This window comes from Ixodes scapularis, unplaced genomic scaffold (genome assembly GCF_016920785.2).
Source record: "Ixodes scapularis isolate PalLabHiFi unplaced genomic scaffold, ASM1692078v2 PGA_scaffold8__174_contigs__length_109621045, whole genome shotgun sequence".
Taxonomy (NCBI): domain Eukaryota; kingdom Metazoa; phylum Arthropoda; class Arachnida; order Ixodida; family Ixodidae; genus Ixodes; species Ixodes scapularis.
Window position 1 is genome coordinate 13,358,254 of NW_024609883.1, and position 11,092 is coordinate 13,369,345.

General features: G+C 45.1%; 1 long non-coding RNA gene across 2 annotated transcripts; it reads right to left on the minus strand.

The window, feature by feature from the left end:
* Positions 1-5,095: 5,095 nt before the first annotated feature.
* Positions 5,096-10,164, minus strand: LOC120845389. Of its 2 annotated transcripts, none has more exons than XR_005716634.3 (4): positions 7,855-7,938; positions 5,877-6,027; positions 5,681-5,781; positions 5,096-5,141 (listed from the first exon to the last, which is right to left on the minus strand). It is a non-coding gene; the product is annotated as an uncharacterized LOC120845389 (long non-coding RNA). The 2 variants fall into 2 exon arrangements; XR_006076676.1 differs by lacking the exon at positions 7,855-7,938 and adding an exon at positions 9,961-10,164 and having other exon boundaries at positions 5,099-5,141.
* Between the last annotated feature and the right edge of the window lie 928 nt (positions 10,165-11,092).

The window sequence follows — 11,092 nt, forward strand, 5'->3', positions numbered from 1 at the left end:
CAAGTGTGCTCGGTGAAAGGCAGGACCTCTGGTCCGATAAAATAAATTTCAGCGCCGAAAAGGCCCTGAAGGCCCATAGGGATGAAGAAGTACACTTTTGCAACAGAGTATCAGACTGCCGTATCCGTAGAAAAACAAAAGATGGACTTCTACAACGCCGGGTCACAAACTTCCCGCGCTTGCCGTAATCTGTTGTCTGTCTGTGTCGTCCGAAGAAAGCATGGAGGGAAAGGGCGCAAGAGCCAAGGAGAGCATTGCGAGCGTGTGGAGGCGTCGCGTCACCGCGCTCTCATTGGTGGGAAGCAATGGCGCCTTGCGTCATGTTTTTTTGTTTCTCGTTGTATTTTGTGTCTTTGTTTTTGCTATGCTTGTTCGCCCGGAGTTTAGACGCGGGGGCGATGGCTTGCTTGTCTTCTCTTTAATTATGGTACAAACCAACGGCAGTCTCTTCGCTGCGTGAAACGAATTACTGAAATACCTGATATTTTCCCTTGAACCGAAAACCGATAAGAAAATTTTTCGGTTTCACTCCGGAACAAAATAATAAATAACGTTTCGATTACGTTTCCGTTCCGCCAAAAAATATCTTTTTTTTCGTTTTTCGTTTTTGGTTTTCGTTTTGTTCCGATACCTTGCTAAAGAGCATGGGAAAGTAAAAGCTCTTTGAGTGAACCGACGATACGTGCCCCAGAACAGCAGAGCGACGTGCATGAAAAAAGTTTAAAGGAACGCGGCAAGCCCGGTTCAATAGTTTTCCATGTTTAAAAAATAACAGGCTTATTCAGCTCTTTGCGCACCTCGTGTGTTTGTTTACCCCTCAGACGCTCTGATGTACCGCTATTTACACCTCGTTTTGACCAATGACGGCGCGCGCTTTTCTGTCTCGTCTTCGCGCGTTCTGTGCGCGCCCTTTATGCTTCCCGCTGATTGTTGTGATATTCTTCGTATTTACTTCTTTTCAATGGGTCACGATAACGTTGGTACGTGTTGGTACCCCTACTTGCACGTCGTATAAACACTTCGAATTTGACATCGACCTCGACCGCGCACCTTGTTTTTCATTGGTAGCCTGCTTGCTACAGAAGGATGACGGTGACGACAACGTAATCGCGGTTTGCTTGTGGTCCTGTGTGATGGACTCTCACTTCCGATCGAAGTGAGAGCCATTCGTATCGCTCCGACGCTGTTGAAAAAACTCAGCAGACCTTTGAATGAGTCACTTGCTCAGGAAAATAACGAGGAGACGAATGTCTAAGCGCTTATGTAAGAAGAGTGGTCTCGATTTCAAATGAAAAGCACTCCAGCAAAATGTGGCCGATATGGTTCGTATGCAAAACTAGCTAGCATAAAAAAATAGATAAATTCATAAATGGGGACGGACTATCTGCCTCCCCCCTTGGAAAAGATTTATGTCATTTTATCAAGAATCTTTGAACACTCGTACTCCGCCTTCGCGTTCGAAGCGCTGTTCACGGAGTAAGGCTAGGCTGCTTAGTGGATTGAGTTTCGCCACGTGTTCGTCGCATATTTTTTGATGGGGTCCGGCTTTTACAGACAAGTATCGTGCCAGTAGCTGACTTTTGCTCAAATAAACAGAAACAAAAACCTCTTTAGTCAATATTCACGTTCAACGGAGATCGAAGAACTCTGTTCGTATTCCTAGAATTCAAGAACTCAGGCATATGCACGACTGTGATGAAACCTATTATCGGCAACAGCAAGCGAAGCCCCCCACCTAAACGCCTGAGAGCACGTAAAATTCTCTCCGCCTGTTATTGCAACGGACAGGTCCGCGCGCTTGTTAGGAAACGTGGGCGACAAACCGTGAGGCCAATCGGCTGCTTCCTCACATTTTTAAAATTATCATAATTCTCTGGCATATGGATAAAGCCCGTAAACTTTCGTGATTTTTCTAGAATAGAGTCAAGCCTTCCCGAGATCTTAGATGCTAAATAGCGTTTGAAACAAATCCGGAAGCGGCCGAAACAGATCAAATCCGGCGCACGCTTTTTCGTGTGGACGGATAAAAACGAGCGTATACCGCATATTACCAGCATCAGAACATCTGTAAGCATTATTAAGCGAGAGCGAGAAAACAAACATTGTATACTCGGTTAGGGTCACACCAGTACTCGCGTAAAAGCTCCGGGAAGACGGTTTTATTTGTGTTTCCTTGAGGGGTGCGCGCACACACGCGCTTACAAAAGACAAAAACATGGGCGCACGGACGCACGCAGATGCAATCAACGCGAATCAACGACACCTTCCCCGGCCCCCCACACACAATGACACACACAGACACACACACCGAAAGGAGGAGCCGCCAAGCCGCGCCGCGTAAACGGAACCCCACGGCCATGCAGGAGGCTCAAACGTCTGCCGCGCACAGACAAAGCCCCCCTAACGTTCGCTAAGCTGCACATGTACTACGCGACGCGGGTACGCACGCCCGCAGTATCGGGGCAGAGGAGCGGAGGCCCGCCAAACTCGTTGGAGTCGCCGCTGAGTCTGTGCCGGTCCAAACATCCCCCCCCCCCCCCTCCCCCCAAATCCCCATCTGGGAAGCGCTGGTGCCGCTTCGTCTGCAATACACAGTCCCCTCCCCATTTCCGATTTCGCGCTTAAGCCGCGCACAGTCGCACACGCAAAATGTCACATCCTCTCTCAAAGTCCTCCAAAGCAAACGCCCCTGCAGTTGCTTCCCCCAAACGTTACCAGACCACCCCTACGAATCTCGTTCTGGCCTCTAACAGAAGTTCCTTCCAAGTTTCTGCTCCGTCTACACTCTATACTAACCGCCACAGCATGTTTGTGCGTGTAAGGGCACCAACATGCTGCAGACACTACCAAATGTCAAGTCGGCTATCAGTCGCCAAGAGTACGCACACGCAAGCAAATCCATACCAACATCTCCTGAGTCCTGACTCCTAGTTCACGAACTCAGTCCCCATCACATCACAAATTCAGTTCACGAATTCATTCACCATCACATCACGTATACACCAGAGTCACGAAGTCCTTCACCACTGCATCACGGGTGCGTCAGAGTTCACGAGGTCACTCCCCGTCACATCGCGGCTCCTTCCGAGTTCATGAAGTCATTCCCCTTCGCATCACGACTCGTTCCGCGTTCACGAAGTCACATCCACTTCACATCACGGCTTCTTCCGAGTTCACGGAGTCACGCCCATTCACATCACGACTCCTTCCGCATTCACGAAGTCACATCCCCTTCACATCACGACTTGGTCCGAGTTCACGAAGTCATTTACAGCCCTTCACCATGACGCGGTGAGCGTGAGTGAGTGTGAGTGAGCGAGTTCGTGAGTGACTTCGCCGAGGTATGTCGGCGACTTCCTTTGCCCGCTCTGGACTGCGCTCTCGGGATGGTGTCGACAGGGTGAGCCTTTCATCTGACCTTGTCGGCGCGGGGGTTTGGGGGACAGTGTGTCTTTTGGTGTTCCAATAAACACCGTTGGACACCCTGCTGGAAATGGGCGATGTGAAATGAGGCCAAAATTCACATTGAACCAATGTGCAACTGTAGGTCCAGACACATTGAGCAATATGCATTTATGAAACAAAAACCTATGTGCACCAATTGGTAATCCTTTAGGGAATTCACATTGAGCTGAATTGGTAATCCTTTAGGGAATTCACATTGGGCTGATTGCATTTATGAAACAAAAACCAATGAGCAGCAATTGGCAACAGGTACACCAGTGCACATTGCATTGAGGGTATTTATGGGGCAAAAACCAATGAGCAGCAATTGGCAACAGGTGCTCCTGTGCACATTGGGTTGATGGTATTTATGGGGCAAAAACTAATGAGCGGCTATTGGCAACAGGCCCCCCTGTGCACATTGGATTGATGGTATTTATGGGGCGAAAACCAATAAGCGGCAATTGACGACAGGCACCCCTGTGCACATTGGGTTGATGGCGTTTAGGGAGCAAAAACCAATGAGCGGTAATTGACAACAGGTGCCCCGGTGCACATTGGTTTCATGGTACCCAGTCAATCAGCAACCGTCTATTAAACATCCGAGAGATGTGTCGTTCGGACATTTAACATATCCAGTGGATATCTGCTACGATTCATCCAACATTGAAAGTATCTACTGTGTAGTGCAAAATGGTTCCCCAGAAAACGTACCACTAACGCAATCTGGTTGATGCAGCTGGACATTCAGGACCATTGTAGGATGTTCAGCCCGATCCTGTGGATGTACCATGTACATACCTCAGAAATATTACCTTTCCTGGTATAGAGACCAGCCCTATGCAAGGAAGTGTCTAAGCAGCCTTCATTTTATGCTAGCATATAGCGTGTAAACTGTCCTACAGAAAAATTTAAACGGATAAGAGTCCAATTCTTTACAAAACAAGAGCTCAGAGGGCAGATTTGCTGTATGGCCCGTGCATGCTCTCAATGTATACCCAAATGGCGCATTACAGATGTATAATGTAGCAATCAGGCCCGCAGCAGACATTCTTTATATTGAAGTTTTTTTTTCACCATCAAGCTCAGAAGCTTTACCACAGGATCAATGCAGATGACACTGACAAGGAAGGCGACACTACTGATGCTGACTCGTTTTAGTGAGGTGGACCTCGCCACATGCGAGAGAACTGAAATACTGGACACAAACATTGTCATAAGCTATGACGAACGGCCCTGAGGAATTGACTACTGAAGTCTAAGGCTTCAGTAGTCATATGCTCTAGTGACGAGGACACCAGAATTCAATGAGAGCTGTAGCACCGACTGCATGGCAAAAGATGCCGCTGCAGTCTTGCAGCGTAACTTTGAACGTGAGTAGCGCACTAAATTCCTGCCCAGCCTGTCAGGCATGCACATCCGTTCTGTAGAAAAAGTTGCAGTGCCAAACAAATCGCCATTAACTCTTTATTGTTACTGCTAGACAGACGAGCAGTGCTTGATGCTTTTAAAATAAAGTATAATTTTTGAACAATGCTGCATAGACAGCATGAGGTTTTCAAAATAAAGTATACTTACTGAACAATGCAGGATACTTTGCTTAAAAAAAATGTCTGATAAACATAATAAAAAGCTCAGCACATTCAAGGCCCACTTAAGGCAGTTCACATCTCTCTCTCCTGTGGTGCAGAATGTTCCTGAAAAGCAACGAAAAAATGTTACGTTAAAGATATGTGAGCAGTGGTTTACCATTCTTTGAAACAAAACTAATAAAACAATGAAGTTCAAAGTGAAGTGACTCAAATATGCAAAAATTGGAGCTGATGTAAATAAATCACAAGTATTTTATGCCTTGTTTTTAAAGCACATTCATGCTGGATGTGTGTACTGTATTGCCAACTTTTGTTTGTTAGATTTACATCAAATATCAGTGTTCTTAAAATTCGTTGTCTATGCATTCTTTTTAATCCATAATAAGGTACTATTGCATAATGAAATTTTTCCTCTTAGAGAAACACTCCAAACAAAATTTTTTTTATTTAAAATTATTCAATACTGTTCACACCTGTAGTATTTGCTCTCAAATTAAACCAAAAAAGGTGTCACTGGCTTGAATATTTAAAGCATTCAAATACTCTCATATAGAAATTATGCTTTGAAGAAATTGCACACCATACTTACTGTTCTAGAAAAGTTTGATTTTTGTGCTAACATCAGCTTAATAAGACCAGCTTACCATTTGAGATGACTGATGTCAGGCAGGTGCGTGGCGAAGTTAATCCGTGACCATGGTTTCTACCTTGAAGTCTTCACATTTATGGCAGCTCTGCACTGCATCTGATAAAAGAAAGCAACAGAAGTATGACACCAACAATTCCATAAATCTGGTTCCACGTGAAGCGATCTGCACTACTGTTCCAGAGATTACTTACTTATGATGCACTCAGCAAGGTGAAGGTTCCTGAATGTCAACTTTCTCTTACGTCCTTCCCACAAAAATTTTCGCCCCAACTGGTCAGTCAGCAACCGCTTCGTGATCTGTCTCGTACAGGAAGCATAACCAGATCCGCAGACTTTGCTGAGCTGTCGAACATAAAAAAACATCCACATAGCAACCGCTTAGTGCAATCATAACTATTGATTGGATGTTTCTGTTTATTTTTAGTCAACCTTGGCAGGTGTTTATCGGCATCCATTTCTTCATTAAATGTGCTGCAAAAATATTCCAAAAGCCGGGAATCATAATGATAAAAAAAACTGCACCGACTTTACTCAACAAGATTAACAATTTAATCAAACGTTTCGTCTCCCATGTGGGAAACATCGTCGATGAAACCTTGAAGCAGGAATGAGCGAAAGAAACTTCAACAGTCCTATTTAAGCAAGTCCACATACACATTGAGGAGGGGGCCGCAGCTGGAGTTACAAGCTGATGAGTCATTTCGGATGAACCATGATTCTACGAACCTGCTTGGATCCAACCTTTGTTCACGCGCCAGAGTGGACGCATTCTCAAAGTCGAAACTGTGTCCTGTATTCCAACAATGGTCAACGAGTTCCGTCTTCGCTCTTGTCGCATGCGTGGCCTTTGCCATGTCCCTTTTGTGACTTTCATTTAGCTTTAAACAGCATTGAATCATCAATCCAATTCACACATGAGGTTGAACAGAACGGTGCAAAGCCTTTTCTGTATGTTAATGTGTTCCGAAATAGTACCGGTCGCTTATATACAACAGTGTACCGCAAAGCTGTGATACAGGCAACCTCTTAACCTATAACTCGCATCATTCCGTCGAACATAAAAGGGCTGTCGTAAAAAACCTACTACACCGGTCCGAACGCATTTCTTCTAGTCCTCAATTGCACGCTTCTGAGAAAAAAGTCAAATTTGGGGGATTTACGTGCTAAACCAACGACGGGCATCTGGCACGCCCCAGCGGAGGACTGAGGATTAATTTAGACTACCTGGGGATCTTTTGACGTGCAACCGAAAGCTCGGTTACACGGCGCCTGCTCCGCAATAAGCCTCCGCCACATGGGGATCCGTAGGCCAGCGCTCTTGCCTCGGAGCCACCGAGGCGGCTTGCGCGCTTCTGAGGATGCTGTTATTGTTGACCTGCTGATGAAGCGGAATTATCCGAAACGTTTTATTTATAACACGCACAAACAGATGGGACAAAGAAGTCAGGATAATGGACAACTTAGGACAGGGCAAGCAACAATACCCTATTTGAGAGGTGCTTTTGAGTCCATTCGCAGGGCCCTCGCCCCTTTGAATATCCGCACAGCTTTCAAACCCCACCATAAACTATGTGACTTCATTTCTAAACCTAAAGATTACACCCCCCCAGAATCCCAGTGCAGTGTTGTCTATAAAGTGAACTGTCTAGACTGTGACACATCCTACATTGGGGAGACAGGCTGGAAGCCCTGCACTCGCCTAAACAAACACAGCGAAGACGGAACTCGTAGACCATTGTTGGAATACGGGTCACAGTTTCGACTTTGAGAATGTGTCCACTCTGGCGTGTGAACAAAGGTGGGGTCCACGAAGGTTGGTGGAATCATGGTTCATCTGAAGTGACTCATCAGCTTGCAACTCCAACCGCGGCCCCCTCCCCCGATGTTTATGCGGTCTTGCTTAAATAAGATTGTTGAAGTTTTTTCGCTCATTCCTGCTTGAAGGTTTCACTGATGATGTTCCCCACATGGGAGACGAAACGCTTGATTAAATTGTTAATCTTGTTGAGTAAAGTCGGCGCAGTTTTTTTATCATTAAATTTGCTACTAATATTTATACCTGCTCTAATTGAGGCACTTCCGACATTTAAACTGAGGAATTTTGACGTCTTTATCTCAATATGGCGATTGGATTAAAGATTATACCACTGGGCACGGGCTTGGGCTTACCCGAAAGCCCAGGCCTGGGATGGGCTCGGACTTTTGACTGTGGGCCCGGACCGGGCTCGGGCCGGCACGTTGATTGGCCTGGTTCGGGCCAGCACATTGATTGGCTTGGTTCGGGCTCGGGCCAGCTGTAATTGACCATGATGCTGACAGAGGCCATCATAGAAATCGGCGTCTCGGTTATCTCAGCAACATCAACTCCAGAACCACTAGACAAGTACCCATGAACGTAGGCCCACCTTAAGACAGTGGACGGCAGCGTCGTTAATCATGAGGTGAGCTTCAGGTTAATCCCAGTGGCGTGATGTTTTCGCTTGTGGTGATAAATAGCGGCAAACCAAAAATAAACGGACATTGAAGCGCTCTGTCAGGAATTAAAAATGGGGGACTGAAATACATTAACGCTAAACAATCTCAACCTAATTGATCATGAGAAACACTTACCTCTCTCGAATAATAGCTGGGAAGCGCTAACATAGCGGCAATGATGTAGTGGGGAAGCTTACAGGCCTAGTAAACAATTATACACATACTGGGGAATGCCTGGCACATATTCAGGTATGAATACATGCTCAGATCTACAAAATATTTTAGGAAAAGATACAAACTGCAAATTAGTAGTCTTTCTTAGAAAACACAATGACGTATCTTAATCACAGTGCTAAAACCCGTAAAAACTCTTGATTTCAATTATTTTAATAAAAAAATGTTCTGAATATGTACATGACACCAGCAGTCATAACTTTGATTTAGTTCATCACAAGCTATATTTCTCTGGCAGCAAACGAAGACAAACCTTTTAACTGTGCAGTGAACCAGAATTAATACAATACGACGAAGTTTACGTATACCACTTTAAAATAACCAGAAACAACGCTTTTCAAATCAGTATGTTTTGCTATAAAAGGCTTATTATAAAGCCATAGTCCTTACAGTATATTATAAAGCTTTTAGTCTTGCTGCATCCAGTTGTGGCTTTGCTTAGCCTTTGTGCGGTTTGAAGGTCTGCCGGTTACAATTCGCCAAGGAGGCCATCTGTGGCGGAGATAATTACCAAACCTTACCGGATGAACATTGATTCCCTCTTCTATTTGAGAACTTTCGTGTGTGAAGCCTTGTTGAGCCACATGCCATTGCCAATGCACACATAGAAGACATAAACTTCAGTTCATCTTTGAAGCAGCACTATGTACAGGAAATTTACCAGTGCAATATTCGTGACTCCAGCGAAATCGACGCCGCGTAGCGGCAGCGCCGAGAAGCTCAGGAGAGGAGGTTGTCCCGACTCTCTCGTCTGCTATCGCTGCTTGGTTCTCGTAGGCAGCATAGAAACAAACATTATTTCCAGTAAATATTTTAATGATTCCACCGGGTCCTTCCTACGCACTGAGTAGACAAACGTTTCTAGGGTCGAAAAATCGCTTTGCATTCAAATGTAACACCGATTTTACGCTGCAGTGCAGGAATTTGTGATGGTCCGCATGCTGAACAACGAAAACGACCTTCTTTCGTCCGAATTTTGCCTGAGCATCGCGCCATCTATAGTTCGCTGGAGTCGCGAATAACCTGGACTGGGATTGAAAACAGGGGTCCTATTTGTCAACGGCATGCCTCAAAATTAATTTTGTTGATGAAAAAAAAAATTGTAGCAATATTTACGCGGCAAAACGCAATTCGAGTTTGGCACAAAACCGAACCGGTGTAACTAGCAGGTATCCTTACTGTCAGAGTTAACGATTTGAATGATTCGACGTGATCCCTCACCCTCCTCCTCTTCTTCCTCTCCTCTCTCTCCCCCAACGAACTAACAAACAAACGAACACGCACGCACGCACGCACACACACACACACACACACATACCTCTTCTCCAAATAGACACAGACTGCGCCACGCCTTGACAGATATAATTCATTCTAACCTTAAGCCTATTAGCACAGAAAAATGTTAAAACATAACCTTTACCTAGTTTCTGGGCATATGAAAACAAACACACGGCACCCCTATCAATGAAATTCCTTGTACTTGTGGCGGCATAGCTAAAGAAAATCTCAAATTTAAAATACGTCTTATGAATTGCTTCGCAAGCGCGAAAATGAAATTACAATTACCTGTCTCATACAAGCTTCCTCCAGCCCTCCCGGGCAGTCACTCATCTCGTCAGAGGTACTAGCACCCGCTTACTGTCACTGGGTTTCCGCGTCACTCTGCGATCCTGAAACAACCGGCGCCGAGAGTTACTCCCACATATTGTGCTTAAAGCTGCAATTTTTAACTTAAAGGAGATGGTCACTAGACTGGGCACAACGCGTGTGGAGACTAGAACTTACCAAACAACTTTAGGATCCGCGCCTTAAAGAAGTCCGATTCCGTTTCGTCACAAGGCTTGACGGGCAGAAATTTGAGATGATATGTGGCTCATGGTCGTCCTCAAGACGTACGCTTGCATAATCGTTCGTAAAATTCCGGCCGCTCAACTGGTCTCGACTCTGCAACGTGCTTCAAGCGGTTAGACTTCCCGCGAACGTTGCTTCGGCAGCTTCGGTTCTTCTTCCACGCTTCCTTGTCCTCCGGCCGGACCTTTCGGTTTTTCACGTCGGACCACTTCCTGACGCAGGGGATGTATCACGTGACTACAATACTTCGTATTTTAACCCTTTTAACCGTTTTAACTCTTGTTTTTGTTTGCTGAAGTAAACGAATACTTAAAAAATTTACTTATTCACCTTAATTTAGCAAAAAATTTGCATAAATTGCACTTTGAAAACTTATTTTGGTTTTATATGTCATGCGGGCATGCGGGTGACCCCACTGTTCACTCTATTGACTCCAGCTAACTCTATATTGTCACGTGGTGTAACCCGCAGCCCGCAAGTGTGACTGATGCACTTAAGAAAATAATAAACGTTTCTAAAACTTATGGTATTACTTAATTGTCAAATCTATATACTGAATATATATTAAACTTATAACGGAGTAATTTTTATTTGTCATTTTAATTAGAAAATTGCATTTGCTGCGGGACGACGTCAGTGAGAATTTTAAAATTTGGTTTTGAAACACGTAGGGTGTCGCGCTGTGCGACCATGAACCCAAACAAAAAAATATACTTGGAGCCACTAAGTATACCCAGCTTGCCAAGGACAACAGTCCTGAGACGAAGTTGTGTCCTGAAAAATGCTACAACAGGCCAGGGACCAGAACCGACGTCGCCGACAGCAGTTTCTGTAAGCTCGGTTGTCT